The 24,251-nt window shown below is 40.3% G+C and overlaps 1 pseudogene; it reads right to left on the bottom strand.

The window, feature by feature from the left end:
• LOC125297753 overlaps nt 1–24,251 on the bottom strand; it is a 130,350-nt pseudogene that overhangs the window by 62,610 nt on the left and 43,489 nt on the right.

The raw sequence follows: 24,251 nt of genomic DNA, 5'->3' as shown, positions 1-24,251 counted from the left end.
AAAAACCATGAGAGAGGTTTCCTCATACACACTCTTAAGACCACCGTCATTTGCAATTTCGATCAATTGCTCTTCCTCCTGCGCTGACAAGTTAGGACTATTCGGGATATTGACAAATGGGTTGCGGACCCACTCATTGGTTTGCCGTGGATCTTTGGAGGATGGGAAGTAACGCTCAAACTCATTTGAAAGCACAACAAGGTGATCGCGCACCAGCTGCGAGAGAAAGGACCCTGCCTCAGTCTCTCCCAAAAACCCACTACTGTTTGGAACATATCAAATACACCGGTCCACTTTCGTTAGTCCCCACAAATCAAGCTTGGCTTTAAATGCAGCGACTTTATCTGCCAGTTTAAAGACAGTCGTCATTCTCCCCTGGAGTGACAGGTTGAGGTCAATAAGCAACCCGAATATGTCACACAGGTAAGCGAGTTTTGACACCCAGTCCTCATCACTAAAATGTGCAGCTAACGGTGACTTTTTTTCTGTAGGAAATCTCTGCAGCGGCTCTCGCAACTCAAACACTCTGGACAAAGATGCTTGTTTTTTGTTGCTCATTCTAGCAGTTTAGCTAACTTCGTGTGACACTACCGTTCGCCAAGAACTGATCAAGTGAAGTGAGCTGACCTGAGGCTGCGCAGCGCTGAAGGCAATATGTAGTGTTGAAGGCGGGACAGACAGACGTAAGAAAATAGACCTTACAAAATGCAAACATGCGTGCAATCAAACAACTGCATATAGGCCTGTGTCATGTAAAAACATGACATTATTGTGAATTAAATTGAGTTTAGTTTGCATGCTTTTTTTTAAACTCATGTCGTAGGCTACGGCCCGGTTAGGAATGTCCCGCGGCCCGGTGGTTGGGGACCGCTGACTTAGCTAATATTTTTTAGTAGTTATGCTAGCTATGCTAACTAACATGGTAACTATGTTAATCATGTGACTTAGCTAACCATTTTTAGCAGTTATGCTATCTATATTAACAATGTTAACATGCTAACTATGTTAACCATATTACTTAGCTAACCTAGCTAATCATTTTTAGAAGTAATGTTAACTATGCTAACTAGCTAACTTAGCTAATCATTTTTAGTAGTTTTGGTAAAAATGCTAACAATGTTAGCAATGCTAACCATGTGACTTAGCTAACCTAGCTAATCATTTTTAACAGTTTTGCTAAAAATTAGTAATGCTAATATGCTAACCATGCTAACTAGCTACAGTGGGTAGGAGTCATAGTTAATGACAAGTAACAGTTACAATGGCTGAAAAGTAAAAAAGTTCAGTAGTTTAAAGGGTTAAATTGTTTAACAGTGAAATATTGTAGTGAGGACTTTTATTTTGAAACAGTTTTTGGCAGAGGAAGTAGTTGAACAGGGTGTGTAGTCTTAATAGGGCCAGTTTGTATGCTTAAAGCCTGAGACTGGCAGTTGATCCAGGTGGCCTGAACACCTGCCATAGGATTCTAATTGCTTAACGGCCGTATTGTGATGTCATAATCATGATGTTAAGTCAATGGGGAAATTTTGAGTAGTTTTTAATTAATAGTTTAAAAAGTATAAAAGTTACAAAGCTGAAAAATACATAGCACCCATGGCCTAAGTAAGACCTACGTAACATAGTTTGAATGAAGTTTCTACGTTAAACGGTTGAAGCTGCATTAACTGCATTAGAAGAAGAAGAAGAAGAAGAAGAAGCCTTGGAAGAACAGTACAGTGCATTTTCATGCACTGTAATAAGAAGAAATCGGATAACAGTAGATTGCATTTCCATGCACTCTAATAATTCGGATAACAGTAGAGTACATTTTCATGCACTCTAATAATAATAATAAGAAGCCTAGGAAGAACAGTACAGTACTATAATAAGAAGTCTAGGAAGAACAGTACAGTGCATTTTCATGCACTGTAATGTACGGTGTTCATTTTAGGACATCCTCAGACTCAGGTGTCAGACTCAGAAAAACATCGGTCATCTTCAGAAAAAACTGCCTCAGCTTCAGAAAAACCTCTGTCATCCTCAGATAAAACTGCTTCAAACCAAACGGTCTCAGAAAAACATCTCTAAGGAGTCAGGTCTCAGAAAAAACGCTGTCAGAAAAAGTGGAGTCAGGTCTCAGAAAAAACAGTCAGACGAAAAAGTCTAAAATGAAAAGTTATTGCGGGGAAAGAAGAAGGCGACGGATACAGAACGGTGAGTTTAATATTATACATAATATACGTTTTTCTGAGTCTGACACCTGAGTCTGGTTTTTCTGACGCTGAGGCAGTTTTGTCTGAAGATGACAGAGGTTTTTCTGACGCTGATGCAGTTTTGTCTGAAGATGACGGAGGTTTTTCTGATGCTGAGGCAGTTTTGTCTGAAGATGACCGATGTTTTTCTGAGTCTGACACCTGAGTCTGAGGATGTCCTAAAATGAACACCGTAGTAATGAGCATTTTATATGCCAGTGTGCATGTTGGTTTGACTTCAATGAAGACACTGTTGTGTCAAAACGTTAGTCACCAACAGACCAGAGCAGTGGCTCTCAACCGGTGTGCTGAGCCACACTGGTGTGCCATGAGTCAAAGTGTTGAGTGCAATGGAATTTTGAGGAACCCAATACATACATATATACAAATATACAGAGGGCCTGTTCGAATTGTTCACTTGTTCACTCAATCACTCATTCACTACAGTATATAGTGTTTGCTATATAAGGGGGCTATATATGGGGGCTACCTAGGGAACAAGTTAACCTGTTGATTATTAATTTTGGACACTCAGGATGTTGTTGTTGCCACATATTCACATATTCATGCGCCGGATTTTCGTCAATTATCTTGGTCGCATAATCAAACGCAAATGCGAGTTGACACATGTGTGAGGCCATGAACAACAACGGTGCTGTTTCTGGATGAGTATAAAGGCTGGGATTTCTCAGCTGCTTTGAAATAGTATTTGAGTATACATCATTAAAATAAAACAGTGTAAATTATCTGTGTACATCCTAACTTTCTTTAGGTAGACTGAGGCTACATAATGGGGGTTACTGTACATTGCTGAATTTGTCTAGGCTATAGCCTACGAAATTATATGCTACACATTTGTAATCCTAAAGGTATTTATTATTAGCTATTGGCTATTTAATATGACATAATTCCATTAGTTAAAAGTTTTTAAAACTTCCATACTCACGTGCATGTATAGCATTTGTCTTGACTAACGTAAGCCAACTTACAGCGTTTAGAAGTGGATCCGATTCTGTTGTGACTGTTGATTAAAGTGTTAGTGCTCAGGCAAAGAAGACGAAATGACACGGCAAGGGCGAGACGTCTTCATATTTTGCTCACCAGATATAATATTAACCAAATGGCTAGGGCAAATATCACTTTTAGGCTATTACTAGCAGTGTTACTGTTAATGCTAGCGCACTTCTTGGCAGGACACCCTTTCATTTGAAACAAAAATCAGAATCAGAATCAGCTTTATTGACCAGGTTTGCGTAAACAAACAAGGAATTTGACTCCGGTTAGAGTACCGAGACAGCCATCTGCGGCGCCCTTTGCAAAATACAGCATAACATGAGGAGAGAGGAGGAGAAAAAGAATATGCTCCTGTAGGGAGAACAGTTTGGGGACGGGACAAAAAACACCTCAGCAACATAAGCCCATAAACAGCACACTTTACAACATGAAATCACACAACTTGCAACAGGGGAGGGGGGTGGGGGGTAACCCAGCACAGGCAAGCAGCCATCTGGTCCTGCAGCCATTGTCGGCGCTGGTCACAGACCTGCTTGTCAGACTGGGGGTACAAAGCGGCAAAGGCGGGGGTGGGGTGATTGCATATCTGTATGTGCAGGGTTGCCAACTTTGGGTGTTTGGCTGGAGTGAGATTTTATCATAATGCGTGTGTGTTCAATTTTTCCCTAAACCTAATTTTAAAAATGTCTGTCCCCTGACTTTTTTGCTATGTACAGTATAATCCCTACGGAGCCCCGGATATGTCTTTGGGAAAAAAAATAATAAGTTGTGGCCACGAAATAGCAATTCGTTCCCACAAAGTACTAATTTGTGGCCACGAAATATTAATTCGTTCCCACGAAATAGTTATTCGTTCCCACGAAATAGGTAATTTGTGGCCACGAAATATTAATTTGTTCCCACGAAATAGGTAGGCCTATAGGCTGTGCACTGGACAGCTGGATGAGCAAATCAAGCGCAACTCCTCAAACAGGAACAGTCGCTGTCACACAACAGGGATATGGTAGAGGGCTATTTTAGGCTGGGAATGCAATACAAAGACATTTTGAAAAGCCTTGCATTGGAGGGATTCATTATTTCGTGGCCACAAATTAGTACTTTGTGGGAACGAATTGCTATTTTGTGGCCACACCTTATTATTTTGTGGGAACGAATTACTATTTCGTGGCCACAACTTATTATTTTTTTTCCCATGACATATCCGGGGCTCCGTAAATCCCTGATTTATGTTTTTTAAAAAAAACTAATAGAATGGAAAAGTTTCTTCAAAATGTACAATTAAATCATTGATTGCACTTGAAAACAAGACCAGTGTTTTAACCCCGTGGCATGGAAGGATTATGGGCCCCTGGACACAGACGTGAAAAGGGCCCACCTGAAAAAGGTAGTAGCTCAGTAGAAAAAAAATAACCCCTTAAATGATAACTTCTGCCGAGTTTTGTGGAAAGAAATGGACAGATTGAGACTTATGAATGTGTGTATTAGTGTACGTATGTATCAGGGATGGAAATAGCCTAAAATATTTGTGGTTGGTGGATTCCAAAGTCTACCAGCCACTAGAGATACAGTATGAACATTTGATGAAAAATCATCCAACTTTATCTAACTCTATACTATCCTACATCATCTGATTTTAATAATATGTCTAGGCTATATTTAACATTTATTTTCTATTTGGCCTGTTATGAAATTATGCATTGACCAATATAAGCACACTTTTTTAGGACACTTAAATACATGCATGCTTAGCATTTTGTGAAAACAAATCATTATGGCTACGACAAACTATTAGCCATGAGCTGTATATCGCATGGCGCAACAAGGTGTTCCTAGGTTTTTTAATCAGTCATATGGGTGTGTTTGGGGCGTAACATCATTTTAAACCAATGAGAATGACATCGGTTATTCCCTTTAACGGCGCAAAGCGCGATATGTCAAATAAATGCATCGGTATTTTGGCATTCAACGGCGCATTTGAAGGAGGCTGCATGCGAGACCGTATGGAATAGTCATTCTTAAACCATGCTTTACTAAAACCTAGCATAGCCTTCACACATTTGCACTATATTATTTGAACTCATTGGCAAAGTGAAACTAACTTCACCAAGGAGTAAGGAGGAACAAGACAGTTATATTACTTTACTTTCACTATTGACTGACAATGGGTTACCACCGAAAACATAGGCTGGAAAAAGCAACACTTACCCTAATCAAATGACTGAATAAAACAACATTTATCCTGCAGAGGAGTTGCTTATATCTCGTGACAGTGCGTCTTCAGCTGTGCTCCATATGTGTCTCTCGCCTCTCCCCTAATCACTTTTAACCATCATTACCAATTTGCAAATGATGGTGAATAACTACTCATCATGAGATGTACTTCGTAATATCTTTATTCTAATTATGTTTCCCATTGTAATCGTGCAATTTGTAATGCTTTGCATGGGCGCGCTGGTGTATAGTTCATGAATGATAGAAGGATGGTGCGTGCACCTGCCAATATGACTGTTGACATGCGCTCTTAAAATAGCATATGAACAACTCGCCATTGACTTCTGACCAGGTTTAGGTGGTGTATGATAGCGATTTTTAGACAACGCGCCAGGCCCCTCTCTAGGTTGTTAATTGCCACACCCCTGGGCGCAATGCTTAAAAAATAAATGTGCAAAATACCGAATTCAACTTTGCGCGGGTGAAAAACGTAACGCCATGCACTGGTGCCCAAAATACAGCCTATAAAGCCCAAAATTGGAGACCATATAGAAATTTGCTACCATTTAAAAACCGGATTACTCTGGAACGGCTTATTGTACAGGGGATTGCATTACACCTTTGTGTTCGGTAAGGTCTGCTGTTTATTCTGGTTTACGGTATGTCATGTGTGGAACGAAAAGTTTGTGAGATATTCCACCTATATGAATTGAAATGAGCGCAGAGCTATAGTAGCCTATTATGATTATTTCTTGAAAGTAAATTTTCTCGCGAACCGTTTATTGCAGCAAATAGCGGATATAGCACCTTATAAAATATGAGAAAAAGTTATTTCATGTGATGTCTGTGAGGCTACTTCACAAGTAGTTCCTAGAGAAGAATGGGCGGCCACACTTTGTGTCAGTCTGCCTCATGTCTAAATAGCAGCGTGTTCCGTGAAGGTGTTGCGGACCGGATTAAAATAGCCTAGTCAGCGAATCAACAATCAGAGAAAACTGTGCTGAGAATGTTGTAGGCGGATATTAGACCTACCTGCTGTTGGTCTAGGCATATGTATGCCTTAAACTCGTATCCTGTCATTTAAGAAACAATGGTGTGGTCTATTCTAGTCATCAACAAAAAATGATCGGATTGCAAAAAAAAAGAATATATTTGGCGTGACATTTCTTGCGTGTGCGTGAGAACGTGAGTTTGGTGCTGAAAGCGTGAGTGTCACGCCAGATGCGTGAGAGTTTGTGTAAGTGTAGGCCTGGAGAGTCTCTTTGCCTGGCTTCATAATCTTGGTGCCTCAGTCCGCAGGATAGTCATAGCGATAACACAGCAAGTTGCCGTGGAGACAACCTTGATCAGGCCCCATACAGATCAAATTGCCTTTGCAAAGCCGTGAGTTCCTCTGTGATATCCATATTGCGGTTCATCTCTGATGTAAATAGTCCTAGTCTAGTGTTAACCGCTCTGCCCACTGCTTCGATCATGACGGGCAGCCTTATGGGGCTTTGAACAGCTGTCACCGTTTTCTGAATTCCTTGATAAACCAGGGCAATGCCTAATCCAATCAGCAAAATACCTGTTATCATGGTTCCGAATAGGTAGATATCGTCAATGTCCTCCACGGAAAGAGCCACCAGGCACACGACCTGTCACGGCCCGTTTGGTGCCCATTACAGCCGGAGCCTGCAAGATGTGTCAGAAATGAACATGTACCCAATGTTTTTGGACGAGATCTCTAACCTGAGGGAAGATTTTCGTCTTGTCCGATCAACAAAGTCAAATAGACAAAGTCTCTCCAGGATACTGAGGAGCCTGCTCTCCAGCTCCTTGTCCCTTCTGGCCCTCTCCTCCGCTTTCTCTGTATCCCTCTTGAGGAAGTCCAGGACAGGGTCCACCTTTCTCTTCCCTGTCCTCTTCCTCTGGTTCACTTCCTTCTCTCCCTCCTCTTCTTCCTCACCTCTCGGCTCAGGGGAAGCCACTGCAGACACACTGAAGTGGTCACCCCCCGCGGATGTAATGAGGACTGGGGGGCTGATGGAGGATTTTCCTCCCATCGCCTCATCCATCAGGCTGTACCACTTCCAGGTGCCTGCAGTGGTTTCCCCCGACTCTGTGCTCACACCTGTGGGGGGCTTTTTGAGCTCCTGCAACAGTCAATGTGGTCACAGTTAGGAAATTGAACCTGCAGTCTACTGAATGCTAGCCCAGCTCCTTAACCATTACTTTACCGTCAGCATATGCATGTCTTTCGTATACAGGTTTTTTTAAATGACATTGTAAACTCTTAAATGTAAACCTTGGCATTGACACAAACTACTTACTTTGTATGTTTTCTTTAAGTTCTCCATTTTTTCCCCTGCCCTAGCAGGGGAGACCACTGCCTCCAGCCCCATCTCCTTCAGGATAACCATACAAGAAAAATGTTACTATCATTTCACATAAATATCACTTTGTTAAAATTCTTGTCTTTTTGTAGTTTTAATTATGTATTTCATGTTTCTATTTACAGCAACAACTTACTCCCATCCATGCTGGGCAGCATTTATTTTCCCAGAGAAGAGCCTCTCCTTAGTCTTCCTCAACTTGATGAGGCAGTCAACGTCCTCATCAGTCCATGAGCATAAATACATCTCATTAATCAGAAAAGTAATGTATTTATAAAATATAATTAAATGTAGGTTGTTATCTCCTTAACGGTTCTAACTTTGTTTACCTTGCTCTAAATGGCACTTTGTTTCAGTGATTGTGCTACAAAACTATCAATCTCTGTAGCACCAGTGTAACAACAAGCCCTGCTATGCCTGTAAGTTAGCCTACATTGCCCACTACATTGTAACATTACAAAGTTACGTGTTACGTGTTCATTCATCCCGTCTTCAACTAAACTCTTAATAATAATTAAAAATATAACTAACGTTAGCTTGTAGGTAACGTTGATATGACATTACAATTACCATTGCATGTGGGGTTAAGAGAGTATTTTCAGCTAACATTATGCAAAAATCTTACGTCAACGTCAAACGAACTGAGGTAGTGTTACCATTAACGTTAACATAAACGTTCACTTCGCCTTAACATATGTTAACAAACCGCAACGTTAATTGAAGTTATATTGCGATGACTAAATTCTGACTCAAATGATTACACGGGAATGGATTAATTACCATAACATTATATTAACCACCGACAACAAAACATCACTTACATTTGTAAAGCATAACGTTTGCGTCCATCTTCTCAGCTGGCCTGGCGATATCAGCTGCAGGTCAGCTGGCAGGCTACAGACGGCTGTTTTGAGTTTAGCGGGAATCGGGATGGCCTGCAATGCATTATGGTCTAGGTAGTGTACAGCCTCTGTACCCTACATTTAGGCATATCGCGCAACAATTTTGTAGGGCACGAATGTAGTGAACAAAATTTTCGGTTGGATTTCGAACACTACAAAATGGCTGATTCACTATATAGTGCATTATATAGTGAACGTGAACTTTTCGAACAGGCCCACAGACATGAAATAGGCTAGAGGGCCATTATAAATACATAAATGACAGAGTGCCTTGATTACAAAGTTCAATCAATATTATGGGAGCATAGGCCTATCCCTGTGGTCTCAGCTCATGAACACACTGTATAGAGAAACATAAGAACATGAGAATGAACACTCCTGTTATTTCCTAGATAATAATATGTATGACATATTTTACAATCAGTAACCATATGCCGGTGTGCCCTGGCATTTTGGTTTGATCTTTGGTGTGCCTTAGGCCCAAAAGTTTGAGAACCTCTGGGCTACAGCATGAGTGTTACCCAGTTCAGACTAAAACATTTGCTATTATATTATTGCACTTTTTTGAGTCTGAGAAACTTACATTTCCGCACATCTGATTTGAGTCTAATGTCTGCACAGTGGTCCATACTGTGAAATGGAGACACACACATGAGAGAGAGAGAGAAAAACAAGTTTATGGTTGTACAGTGAATGAGTACAGTGAATACACCCATCTGTTTTGCTTATGCATGTTACACTGACAATGCATATATCAACAAATGCAACAAATATCCGTTAAAGAAAGCAATTTCGAAATATAAAGCCAACGATAAGTCGAGCTACTTCCAGTAGCAGCAACTGGAATCCATGCATTTCCACAGAATTATTTTTGGAATCTGATCCCTTATCATACCTGTTCATTCGTACTCGTCGCTCGACTTATCGTGACTAAATTCAAGATGGCGGCGAAGTAAACGACGGTAAACTTCCTGAAGGTACTGTCTGTATAAATCGTCTTGTAAATAAACTACCAGTGCTTTTTCAAAGTTCTCAATGTCTTGTTTTAAATGTCAGGGCCCTCGGAAGTCTACCAATTAAGTGTGTGAAGCACTTTGAGTGCCAAGAAAGGTGCTTTAACTGTGATATGTTGTTGTTATATTAACGGAAAATTCCGGTATTTAGCACTTTGAGTCCCTTTTCTGGTTTGTTGGATGAACAAGAGTGGTGGACACCGACATTTTGATGATTAGTCCTGTCTCGACTTTTCTGACTCGTTTTGAATCGCCTTTGACTACTCAGAGTGGCTGCCAACAGGCATTCTCAAACATGTCCTAAAACAACCCTTATATCCCTGGGGGAGAAACCCCTGAACACCCGAATTTGTGTAGCCTACCCTACTTAGCCTACAATTCCTAGGCTATACTCGTCATGTCGAGATGTCATTTTAGCTAATGTGGTGGGCAGTTTTCTCGGACGCAACTAAGCAGTTAGTCCACACTTCATCAACCCACAAACATGAAATCTACTTCTGTCAAAACTTTTGAAAGGGAGAGAGTCCGAGAGACACTAAATTAAGTTTTCAGTGTAGCGCAGTAAGCACACGCATAATTTAGTGGCTTTACGCACAGAGCAAGCACATTCTAATGCCTGGTACAGATTACAATCTAATGCAAACAAGGCTTACATTACATGAATATATAATGTGACAAATGTTTTGACCAGAGACAAAGCTAAAGGTGAAGATATCTATCTTCTGTTACTGGATCAGCAGGTAAGACGGGACGTGAGAGTGCCACCCGCATCGATCTCAGACTCAGGGGCGCCTGCAGGAATGAATGCTATGGTACGCACACCCATCTACACTACAATCACGTTATTTTGGACAGAAACTTTAAGCTGAAGACAGGCAAGCTGCACGGTCTGGCTCATCCAAATCACACACTACATGCGTGAAACAAACACTATCATGGAACTTGGACATCACAATAAATGAGGATATCCATAAATAATCTGCACTGATTTGAGGTTTAATTGACCAAAATTAATTTTGTGTGTGTAGGCTATCATCTACAAACTACAACAGTCTTTCTTAGCAGCCCATCCGTGGTTCTCAAAGCTTCTGTAACCCACTGGTTGTGCTTTGGTGTTAGTGAGTCTGTCTGGCGATGCTGGTGGCACCTTCACCTCCTGTTTGCTGATCCAGTAACAGGAGATAGAAATCTTCACCTTAAAGCGATGGTTCGGAGTAATTTCACTCTAGGGTCCTTTGCACCATGACCCTGAGCCAAACACCCTCCCAGAACCTTTTTTCCCTTGGTCGAACCCTGGTCGAGTAGCGCTGTCAGAAACTAATGACGTTCTGCAGTCGTGATGGAACCAACTTTTATCTCGTAAATTACCCCACTAATAATGCCCTGAATGCTACGAAACGTCTGCAGTAGTACAACTATGACCTTTAGTCCAATAACAAGGCATTAGACAGTTTGTAAGTGCACCAGGAGTTTATTTAAATAAGACTTGCCTGATTATCTGCTACTATACCGCTGTGTCGACATTTCTTCCGTGATTCCCATAGTTTTGCTAGAACTAGCAGACTACCACAACGTTGCTGAATGTATGTTATTTCCGGTTAGTTTGCAACAATGTACAAGTTTAACCAAAGTCCTTAGCTGCTACCTAGCTAGCGAACATCGCTATGTTTTGACACACCTTTTTAGGAGTCCAGAACTAGGGCCATCATCTAAGTAGATTCGCAACAAGATGAGTTGCAACTAGATATGGTAACGTTAAATGCTTTGCGATGGCTTGCAACAGCTGGCAACGATGTGCACCATTTAATTCACACCGCTGCAACTCATTCTGCGACGGTTTCGTCTCGACGCGGATCTTTGGTGTGAATTGGGTGTTACTGTATGTTTTTTGATGTGCGATGGCTACTGTAGTTCTATTATGTTGCAATATAATCCCTAAACACTAGATGGGAGAAGATTTTACACATGGGACCTATAAGATTAACTTTCTGTAGGGATTAATATTGATTCTTTGACTGGGGCTGTGGCATTCTGGGAAAAGCAATGTGGTACATTGTCCTTTATTTAACATTGTGTCCTTTGAATCTACAAAATTGTATGTTTGTTATGTTTCATGGAATTTCTTCATGGTGATTAAATATTTTGTTCTGGTATTTTTTTGCCAGTATAAATTCCTTTAACATATTTGTTTTAATAGTGCAGATCTGTTTGAGCAGTTTATTTGCACTCAAAGTGATAATAGAACTATAAGTACATATGGTTTGTATGTGCTGTTTGTCTGTACTACTTCTGCATGTGCCAATTCTATGTACATACTTAAGTGTCTCCAGTTTACAGACAGGATCCTCTAATTTAGCAGATAACAGCTTCAAGCCTGATTCTCCAGGATGATTGTAACTCAGATCCAGCTCCTTAAGGTGGGACGGGTTTGAAGTCAGGGCTGAATCCAGATAATGGCAGCCCTTCACTGAGATTTGACAACCAGACAGCCTAAGAAAGAAAGACAGACACTATTTCAGACTCGTCACAGTATGCATTTGTGTGTCAAGAGTGTGCGGGTACCTGATCCATGCCATGCACAGATGATAAACTTGTTTTTCGACACTACACAATCTGTTCTATGCTTGTGCCACTTTATTTGTAGTTCTCTTGTACAAAGAACAACACGTTACAAATGTTACAGGTTGGATCGTTAGTCAGCACTTCATTGATGAAGTCAATGTGAACAGTATAACTCAACACAAAGGCATTCCCAATGGAATTCTTCCTCATATAACAACCTTGTTGTTGCTCTGCATCTAATATCTAACATATGATTCCAGGCAGAGAAATCAATGCTTTCTGGCAGAGTAAATATGTGCAGAAAGGATCAGGCAGATGGCACAGATCAGATACCCACATGGAGCTTGACAGAGCCATTACAGTCTAAAAAACAACCTAGAGTAAATATTTAGATGATAATGAGTGTAAACGGTCATTGGGGATGTTAACAACGTTAATCAAAATAGTTTTGGGTAAGACCGGAATATGCATTTATTGATGCAGGGTTGATGAGGATGTGCTGGGATGCTATCAGAATTTTGTTTACGGTACTAGATGACTTCGATCTAACCTGACCCAAGGGCCAGGTGACTGGAATTGATAATAAGGCACTCAGCATGCTTTGGCTATCGTGGAATGAGAGCCAGCACTTAAAGGGCTGGGCAACCAGCATCCGGGGCAACCTGGACCATGAATCTTTAAAAAGCTGGGCAACCAGCCTCTAGGGCCACCCAGATCAAAAGTGACTGGCTGGGCAACCAGCATCCAGGGCAACTTGGACCATGCATATCGTGTCGAACGGTACCGGGACCATGATCTCCTAAGCCGGGTGACTCCCTACAAAACATGATGGACTGTGCTCCTGGCACCCCAGGCAACCGGGAGAGTGTCAGAGTTGGGCTCCTATAAAGAGGTGGGCTCCTTTAAATGTTAGCGAAAGTGTAAAGGTGAACGCTCAGGATTTAATCACTGACACCAGACTTTCTGAATGATTATGTGCATTACCTTAGTTAAGGAGAGCAATTTATGAGCATCAAAGACGTCATGTGGAGTCGTAGCTGTGCCAATTATGAATGAGTGAGTAGTGTGTCTTTGGAGAGAGATTGCATTAATGTAGAACATTGGCTAGGTGGCTGCTGAAACAGGGATGTGACATTGGCAAGCCATCCAATGTTAAACAGGGGTAAATCAGGAAAAGTGTGATTATAATTTATGATGATGATGATTGACTATGGAAGCAAACAGGCAACAAACATTGTTTATTTTAGTAACAGAAATGGTAGTACCACAACCAAAGGTATCAGTTTTGGAATATTTAAGAAAAATTGTGAAATAAGAAGAAGGTTGAATCAGAAAGAGATTACGTAAGGGGTCACATAAAAGTGAATTGGTGGTGAATTATCTGCATAACATATACATTTTTCACAATACGTCAGTGGTAAAACATCCAGTGTTCCATTAAACCCAGTGCAGGTATCTACAGTATAAGTTTAAATAGTAGGCTAAATGAACTTGTTTAGATTATTCTTTCCATGTTTAATGCTGTATAAATGAGATGTTTTCATTTCCATTAGTCACACAACCTAAAAGTACTAAAGCAGTAGGTAGTTTTATATAAATAAATTCAATATCTCATTGTGAAGATATTGTGGGCAAAACGTACGGTTACACTTTACTTGACAGTATTGACATGAGTGACATGACACTGTCATGAACGTGTCATAAACAAGTCATAAACATTTATGACATAACACTTCTGTTATTAAGTGTCATTCAATTTTAGTCATAACAAGTTAGGGTTAGGATTAGGATTAGGTTTAGGGTTATGTATAAGTAAGTATAAGTATATACTCTTTTGATCCCGTGAGGGAAATTTTGTCTCTGCCATTTATCCCAATCCGTGAATTAGTGAAACACACTCAGCACACAGTGAACACACAGTGTGGTGAAGCACACACTAATCCTGACGCAGTGAGCTGCCTGCAACAACAGCGGCTCTCGGGGAGCAGTGAGGGGTTAGCCTTGCTCAAGGGCACTTCAGCCATTCCTACTGGTCGAGGTTCGAACCAGCAACCCTCCGGTTACAAGTCCGAAGCGCTAACCAGTAGGCCATGGCTGCCCCGTCAATACTGTCAAGTAAAGTGTGACCTAACCTTACATTTTTTGTGAATACAATTTTCAGCAAGTCATAGCTTGGAAAATATTTAACTGTAGTCCAATTCTTTTAGAAGTGGTAGACACTTAACAGCGTTAAATACTCCCTGAAAATTTAACATTTATTTTACATTTGTGTTTGTACTTGTCCGTACCTGCGCAAAAGTGTATCAGCAACACATACTTTTATCAAAAAAAAAAAAAAAAAAAAAAAACTTGGTAAAAGGACTCGGGACTCCATTGTGAGGACACACCTAAACTTCGGGACCCTTTGACCTCTAGGGGGCACTGCAACTACCAAAAATGTGTTTTGGACGTGCGTTAATGCATGTGGCATTTGACCCCTATGCCCAATATTGACAAATGAGGTATTGTTGGAATCCTTGGATCAAGCCAAGTTCAACACACCATATTCCCTCTCTGCTCCCTTTGATGAACCGTACCTGAGCAAGCACACTTTGCAGTTCCTCTGAAACAAATTATAATTATAATACTAATTCTAATATCCTTCCAAAGAGACTGTACTTGTTGGAAGTTCTCAAAAAGGTATTTAATGAAAATAAGAGAGTTTCATACCAACCTTAATATCTGCAGTTTACAGTCAGAACATGCCAGTCCCTTATAGAGAAGCTGGACTCCAGAGTCTCCAATGTAATTGTGACTCAGGTCCAGCTCTATTAGGGGGTTTGGTGACTGCAGACCACGGATCACAAGCTTGCAGGCTTCACCACTGAGTTTACAGTCACTGAGTCTGTAGCACATCATATGAGAAATTAGATCATTGGAAATGATGACTGGGTAGGTTGCTGTTCATTCTGCTAAATATTCCAGTTACAGGGCAGCTATCTTGGAAAAGAACCCTTAGGACACTTGATGAATGTGTTTAATGTTAATGTAATTTCCTGTCTGTCAAGGTTTATACATTGATTTTGCTAAAGCTATAAAGTTAATACACATCATGTGGTATAGGTGAATATTGCTGAGCGGTGCCTTTTGCGGTCCTGAACATGAATAAATCATTTGTCATGGCAACATAACATGTACATGGCTATGAAAGAGTTTGTTACATTCATTTATGTGTTTTGAATTCAGAAAAAGCATTACTTGGCCATTTCACATGCATTTTATAGATTTTCTGTCAGTTTTATGAAAAGAGAATTCATGACATGTTGCTGTGTCTCCAGCACTATGCATTAACTTGCTCTTAAAGGGATATTCCACCATTTGGGGAAATACATTCATTTTCCACCTCCCCTTGAGTTAAACAATTGAGTTTTACCTTTCCCCGGTTCATCCAGCCGTTCTCTGAGTCTGACAGTAACACTTTTAGCTCCAGCTCATTGAATCAGATTAGACCGTTAGCTTACAGGAGAGATGCTAACGGTCTAATCTCATTCAATGAGCTGGAGGTAAAAGTGCTACTGTCAGACTCAGAGAAGCCAAACTTTTTGCCAAAAGCCAACCTTTTTGAGGGAGAGCGGTGCAAGGAGAGAATGCGTGCTCTGTCCTGCGCATATCTCTACCATAAAAAAAATGTGTCTAGGCTAATCTATATTTTCAATAAGTAATAAGTAACTGTGTAGCCAAGCCTTATGCCATAGGCTACCCAAGTAGCCTAAATCGAGGTAATGTTTAATTATGCATGATTTATTTTGTTATTGAATTCGTAGGCTGGGATTCCTCACGGCAACAATTATGTTTAAAGGTAGCCTCTTGCTTTTTCAGAAGGGGCAGCAGACAGGCTACTGACAGAGTGATGTACAGTGGCAGAGCGACGCACAGTGGCTGAATGTGGTAATAAAGTTTCACGCAGCTTCACGCCGCGTAATGCGCGACTGAAGTGGCCATTTCAAAGTAATGCCCACTGTATGTCCTTTGTAGCCACGGGTCTGTCTACATGGAAAATTAAGTGTGTTGGTGCAGCCTCACCACCGCACCCCCACTTCCAACGTCAATGATTCCGACAGATACGCCTGACACTTCGGCTTTTTCTCTGGTGGTGGTTGAGCTGACCGGACACCATCATCCATCGCGTCTGGCCTCTGAAAAAATATTTTAAGGCTAGTCTGCCTGACATTAGCCTGACGTTTTCGTTCCGCTTAGCTCCACCTAGCTTCACTCACATCCATCTGGGACCTCTTTCATTGAGAGTGATTTCTGCAACCGACTTTATGGTTCAGCCAATCAGGACGCAGGGCGGGAGTTTCATAGATGTGACATAAGCGTAAAGCGACTGTGAGACTGTTATTAGCGTCCACGGGTTGGCTTCGATGTGAGTGGTTGAAGTAGCACGTCAATAGATGACGGACAAGTGGCTTATTCAATCATATGCAAGCATTTTTTGATTAGGCCCAGCCTTCTGAAGCAACACTCCAATGGATCGGTTCCAGGTGGATGAGTGGAGCTAGGCGGAGCGAAATTCATCTGGTTAGGGTCAGGTTAAGTCTGCCTGGCCCTGGCCAAATACCAAATTAAACTTGGCGCCGGGTGGAAAACGAGTTTTACGCCATGCGCCAGAGTGCAAAATACAGCCCCATATATTACCAAAAAATCCAACTGTTTTGAGTTTAAACATATGGAGCCATTTCTACCACTTGAGTACTACATGTGAAGCACAAAATATTTGCTCAGTACCTCTGTAATGTCGAAGGCCACACCTTCTCATCATACACAATTTAATAAATGAATTTAAGCGATTTCGGCCATATTTTGTGGAGTCACATCTACCAAGTTTTCAAAAGTAAGACTTTTTTTCATTATTATTAAATGAAGTGGAATAACACATGTATTAACTTACATTCAAAATATATACATATTTTCATGGTCAAATATTTTTTTGAAAACATAGTCACTAGACATAAGTCAGTTTATGGTAAAAGTCAGGTCTGTATAGATAATACTAGAAAACATGACAAAGTTTATGAATTAATCATATTAACCATTATTTACCGTTTTTAAATGTATACTACTACTGTAAACACAGCATATATATGTTTAAAAAGCATGCATACGCATGAAATATATCAAATAGGCTTAGCTATGTTAATCTATGCTAATTCAATGCAATTCAATACATTTTGGTCTGTACCATGAAGGGGAAACTGATTCAACTATATAACCCATATATTTTCTGAAAGCTTAGACCCTCAGGATGTAATCTAACATGACATGAGACATGTCCCACCCTTTCAACTTTCAAACGGTAGAGCATGTTCCTTTAAAACATAGCCAAAGGACATATTCTTGCTTTAGTAGCCTATAGGCTACTTATTCTCAAATTCAGATTGTGTTAGGGGGACGGGAATATTAGCCAATTTCAATCAGACAATTTGACCGGCAAGATTTAATTTTGTCGGACATTTCATTTTTTTCTGGCCAATGTCCGGCAATTACCAGACAACGGAAACCCTGAGTGCATGTACCTTCAAAATATTACCATATTTTTGGTGCGCACACAAAATTTTTTAGTGGTAACTTATCACAATGGCTGTTTCTCAAAGTCAAGATCCTTCAAGGTTGCTATTTGATGGATGTTACATCATCAAGCCCGGCCGAAGTTCTATTCCAACGTGAAGCATGAATCAAAGTCTACCAATTTTACCAAAGCGAAAGTCCTTATTTTTGCCGAATTTTCGAGGATGTATGTGTATCCTCGGCGTGCTCGGACTCACAATCCTGTGAGCACATTTATGGAGGATTTAAAATCTGTTAAAAAGGCAGTTCACTATGTATTTAAATGTAAACATTTTTATTATTGTCACTATGTAAAGTAGCCTAAATGAAGCATGGGCTCAGTTCATTTTGACAACTCTGACATCTTAAACCGTAATCGTATAAAGAAGACATTTACAAAGGGTATTTCAACCTTTTCCAATGAGAGCGATTGCAAGCTAAATAGTGCACTTTTCTCTTTACGATTTTGCTGAATGGCTGCTGCTCTGTGGTTTATTTTGGCAAATTAATCAAACATGTATAATTTAATACTTGGTCTAACTTTTACAAACTGAGCGAACCTGATGACGTTACATGCAAAATGCATTGTTTTGCTTTAAATAAACCAGAGTACAGTCGTTGTCAGTGTGTGGAGGTTTAATTATTTGTTGGCTTATATCTGATAATAAACCACATCGCCAGTCTAGACACAATGTATTTAGGTCTACCTTTGCTGTACATCTGACTGCAATTCACAGACACTCTTTACCACAGCCACTTTTGATTTCAAAACTAATCATGAAGATCTTCCCATCTCATCTCAGTGAAATGAAAATGAATAGAGATTGTAGACAGGCAGGGCCAGGCTATTGAGCATATGCCCATCTTTCAAAATTAAGTCAATATAATGAAGTCTACTAACCTCAAGATTTGCAATTTACTCTGAGGACTAACTAGTACTGTAGAAATAATCTGAACTCCACAATCTCCCACAGCATTGCGACTCAGATCCAGCTGTATCAATGAGTTAGTGGTTTGCAGAGATCTCTTTACTGTTTCACACGACATCTTGTTGAGTTTACAACCATCAAGTCTGCAAGATAGGATAGCAAGGTACACATTTCACAATATAATTCATAATAATGTAGATACCGAAAGCAAACACACACCGATAGTTGTGCACACAGATACCAAATGATTAACATGAACTTGAAAAAACAAAAAAAATATATAATTTAACTTATGTTTTCATCTCTGTGGAAATGGGAAAATACATTAGTTTGACTTTGGTATGGACTTTATAGGATGCTACTGAGGGAAACAGAAGTAGGTTACTGCCTGTACAAACACTGTGTCTTCACAATGACTGATTTAAATATGCATAGTGGTGTCTCATAAGGATCCTGTTCATGTTGCACAGCACTTGAAATTACATCTTGAGACTGTTAAGATTAACAGTAGTAATTTATAATTTATAATTAAATTAAATTTATATTTTAAATAATTTATAAATGAGCAGAAATGAAAATGGATGTAGTGCATATTTTAGGCATGTTCATGTTAATTAATTACCATAAATGATCTATCATGAGTATTATTTTTTTTTTTATCAAACTAACATTTCATAAAGCAGATCGGATTGTTACTCACAGTGCCTTTTTGCAGCACCTGACAGCTGGTAGCAGTCTTCTGCGCCCCTCATCAGATGTGTTGTATTTCTTTAGGTCAAATTCATCCAGCACCTCCTCAGACATCAGAAGCATGTGGGCCAGTGCTGAACAGTGAGTAGGGGACAGTTTATTTCCAAAGGTATTAGGTGATTTAAGGAATCTCTCAATATCTTCATGAATGGAATGATCATTAGTTTCTAATAAGCAGAGGAAAAGATTGATGCATCTTTCAGGAGAGAGATCTTCTCTGTTGAGCTGCTTAATGTACTGACATGCTTCCCTGATGCTCTTTGAAGTGTTGTATGTTTGGTTCAGGAGACCTTTCAGAAGGGTCTGATTGCTCTCCAGATAAATGCCCATGAGGAAGCGAAGGAAAAGATCCCAGTGTCCATTCTTGTTTTCCACACATCTGGCTATCGCAAACTTTAGCGACTCTTCCAAACAGAAAAATGTCCCCATGGTCCTCATCTGGTAGTTATAGGATATGACAATATGAAGTGCTGCCAGAAACTCCTGTATGCTTAGATGTACAAAACAGTACACCTTTCTCTGGGACAAAACTGATTCTTCCTTGAAGATCTTAGTGCACATGCCAGAGAACACTGTATCCTCACTTACATCAATGTCACACTCTTTCAGATCTTCCTCATAAAACATGACATTGTCATTTTCTAGATTTTTGAAAGCCAGCTCTGCCAGTTTCAATACAATGCATTTCTGAGATTCCAGCAGCTGGTCTGTATTTGTCTGTCTTGCCATTTCATTCTTCTGATTCTTTCTTGAGATCTGAATGAGCAAGAAATATATATACATCTCTGTCATGGTTTTGGGGAATACATTCATGTTACCTTGTTCCAGCATTTGCCGAAGTACAGTGGCTGCAATCCAACAGAAGACTGGAATGTGGCACATGATGTGCAGACTCCTGGATGCCTTAATGTGTGTGATGATTCTGTTGGCCTGACTCTCATCACTGATTCTCTTCCTAAAGTACTCTTCCTTCTGTGGGTCATTAAATCCTCGTACTTCTGTTACCTGGTCAATGTACTGAGCAGGAATTATGTTGGCTGCTACTGGTCGTGAGGTTATCCAGATGAGTCCAGAGGGAAGTAGTGTTCTCTGAATGAGGCTCATCAAGAGAACATTCACTGATGATGTTTGTTTAACATCAGACACCAACATCTTCGGTTGGAAATTTAGTGAAAATCTACTCTCATCCAAACCATCGAAGATGAACACAACCTGACAGTCTTCATATTCTTCACCATCCTTCAAGTCCTTCAGCTCAGGGTGGAAGTCAAGCAGGAGACTGTGAAGACTATATTGATCACCCCTGACTAAATTAAGCTCACGGAAAGAAAGGGAAAATATAAAATCTACATCCTGATTGGCTACCCCATCTGTCCAGTCAATAATAAACTTCCGCACAGAGACTGTTTTTCCAATGCCAGCAATACCTTTAGTCATCACAGCTCTGATGTGCTTCTGCTGTCCAGGTAAGGGCTTGAAGATGTCATTGCAGTTGATTGGTGTGTCTTCTGTGGTTTGTGATCTGAATGCTGACTCTACCTGCCAAACCTCATGTTCCTTATTCACCCCTTCACTCTCTCCCTCTGTGATGTATAGTTCTGTGTAGATCTTGTTGAGGAGTATCTCAGCTCCTTGTCTGATGATGCCTTCAGATATGTTCTCAAACTTCCTCTTCAAATGGGCTTTGTGATTTTCTATAACTCTCCTCAGGTCCTCATCTGTTTAGAAATAATACATGCGTAGTTGATGATACACCAACATGTACAGTATTCTCACTTGATACATTAACATGGTTTTATTTATTTGTGTCTGTGCCAAAAAACTCAAAAATACTGAAATTATTCATATGAGCATTCCATACAAAAACAACAGATTTTAGAAAGTGTTCCCGCCTGACCATCTTGGATTTGCTTCAACCTTTATGTCAATAATGCCATCTTACCTAACAACAATCATGCACAAGTTTAGGCTGGTGTCTTCTTTAGTTTCGGATATATGGAGGCTTAGATTGTTAATCTAATTTAAACTAATCTCCCCAATGGTTTAATTTCTTAAGTCCATTCTTATTGTCATTGGGGGCCTAATTGAGTCATCCGGTTACTTGAGTTACTAGCTTTTCCTATATGTATAAATCTGCCATTGGGGTCTATGGCAGCTCATAGAATGCCTGTGTAAAATGTGCTGAAATTTGGCAGAAAGTTTCGGTACACTCCATTGACCACTCACACTCATTTATGGATGAGTGATTGGTTCCCCGCGATGCAAAGGGTAAAAGTAACGTGGAGCATTTATCATTGCCAGAGTCTCTCGCTGAGCAAATTCTAGGGTATAAATTTTGGTAAATTTTGAATGATTGGCTTTGCTGAATATTTAAAAAGCTGAGTTGTGCCTGCCATTGAGCTTTTATAGATGCTTAGAAGTTAGAAAACTGCTTAGAAGTTAAAAAAATAAAATAATTCAAAACAACTCAAATTATTAAATCCGAAACAAAACGGAATTTGAGAAAAAAATAAAACAGCATTTGGAAAATAATGAAACGAATTTCATAGGGCCCTTTGCAGCTAATTAACTCTTCAGTCTTTGGTAAGGAGCAGCGCTCCAGCTGTTCTTCGCTCTTTCAGTCAAAGCTCTGGCCCATCAGTCAGTGCACTTGGATTCCAAGGCTTAACTACGTACTGCAGCCTAAACCGTAACTCCTAGAAACTTGAAACGTTTAGATATGGTTACCAATAACCCCCACTACCCATAACCCAACATTTGGAGTACTGCACCCAAAGGTGGCACTATTGTCAAACAATATGAATTATGCTAATTTTCCTTACCAGATTGACCAACACTCAAACAATTTTTGATCATATTAATCTGTAAAATCAGATGCATCTTCATGACCCTGGTCTTCTGCTCTAAATTATTTTACTTTTGCCACAATTTCAAAGAAAAACCAAACATCATAAAAAGTCTTCAAAAATATTCAAATCTTCACCAAAATGTTTAGACCAAGCCTCACAAAAGTTATTGAACATCATTTTGATATGTCGTTTCATTTCAGAGATATAGGCCAATAAAGTTTCAGTAGTCAGCCCTTTTTTCCTGTATCACCTATATTCCTATATGAGTAATTTTGTTATTGTTTAACAACCATACAACCATCATTATGTGGATACCAATAACAAATGTTCATATCTGTGCTCTTTTACAAAAAAAACTCTTAATTCTCTTGTGAAATGTCTGCTAGGAGTTTTCTTGATGTGTGCTTACCAATACACATTTTCACCATGTGAATGGATGTCAGTGGGTCATCCGGTCTTTGAACTTGTCATCAATTGAGTTTGACAGGATGTTTGAAATTGGCGGGTTGCTTTTGGTAGGAGTCATGTGTCCGGGGGAGGGGTTTGTGTGTATGTGTGTGTGTGTGTGTGCCTGCGGGGAGATAGTGAATTTGACAGTTTTGTAGGTTTTAGTGTCATTTTTGAACTTTTTATGATCATTTTGTGTGTTTTTTTAGTCAATTTGTATGTTTTTTTAGTCATTTCGTGTTTTTTGGCCAGGGGTCAGGGCTTGTGTGTGTGTGTGTGTGTGTGTGTGTGTGTGTGTGTGTGTGTGTGTGTGTGTGTACAGGGGTGTGTGTGTGTCCAAGGGGGGGTGTGTGTGTGTGTGTGTGTGTGTGTGTGTGTCCGTGTCCAGGGGTGGGGGGTCGTACGTGGATGTGTTGGTCATGGGTGAGCGTGTGTCCAGGGTGGGGGTGTACACGGATGTGTTGGTCATGGGGGGGTGTCCAGGGGTGCTGGGGTGTCATGGGAGTGTCATGCGCGAGCAATTATGAGCGGCGTTGTTAGGGAGAATAAAAGCGGTGTAAAAGTATGGGTAAAGATAGCAAAGTAAAAATGGCTAGTTTATCAACTCCTGAAAATGCGGGTCCTAGTAGCGAGTGGCTAAGCGGGGCCCCTAAGAGAAAACATTAAGAGAAATCATTAAGAAAAGACACAAGAGAAAGCTATAGGCATCAGTATAGGCATCTGTTGAGTATGGATGCCTTTGAATTTGGCGGGGTGCTTTTGGTAGGAGTCATGTGTCTGGGGGAGGGGGCTGTCTGTGTGTGTGTGTGTGTGTGTACATGGGGTGTGGGGGTGTCTCATGTGCAAGGGATGCATGGTGTGTGTCATGAGGTGCCCATGGGAGTGTTATGCCTAGACAATTATCAAAAATGATCCAAAAAATATGTCTGTATAAAAAAGGTTGGCATCAACAGAGTTTTAAATTCAAATTCATCAAGATTTTCATCAAGTCATTGAAAAGAATAAAATGTATCAGACAGCAGAGCGGTGGATAGAGGGTAGGGGCTGGGTCAAAGGTCTGTCTGTGTGTGTGTGAGTGTGTGTATGTGTGTCTGAGAGAGGGGGCGAGAGAGAGAGGACGGGTTTGTATGACTGTGTGTATGCTTAAAGTTTTAGTGATATGAACCTGAATAAAAGAATCAAGGATGTGATGATGCCAAGAGCCTAAGAAGGTTTCAGCCATGTGTGTATGAACTAAAATAAAAAATAAATCCTACATTTAAGCTGAACTTTAAGGTTCAGGGTCATGCATGTCTAATGTCATGGCTCCAGGACCCTGAGGGAGTAGGTAGTGTGTGTGTGTGTGTGTGTGTGTGTGTGTGGGTGTGTGTGTGTATGTGTGT

Source organism: Alosa alosa, chromosome 7, assembly GCF_017589495.1.
Source record: "Alosa alosa isolate M-15738 ecotype Scorff River chromosome 7, AALO_Geno_1.1, whole genome shotgun sequence".
Lineage (NCBI taxonomy): Eukaryota > Metazoa > Chordata > Actinopteri > Clupeiformes > Clupeidae > Alosa > Alosa alosa.
The sequence above is the reverse complement of the archived record's forward strand: the minus strand, read 5'-3'. Positions and strand labels throughout refer to the sequence as shown.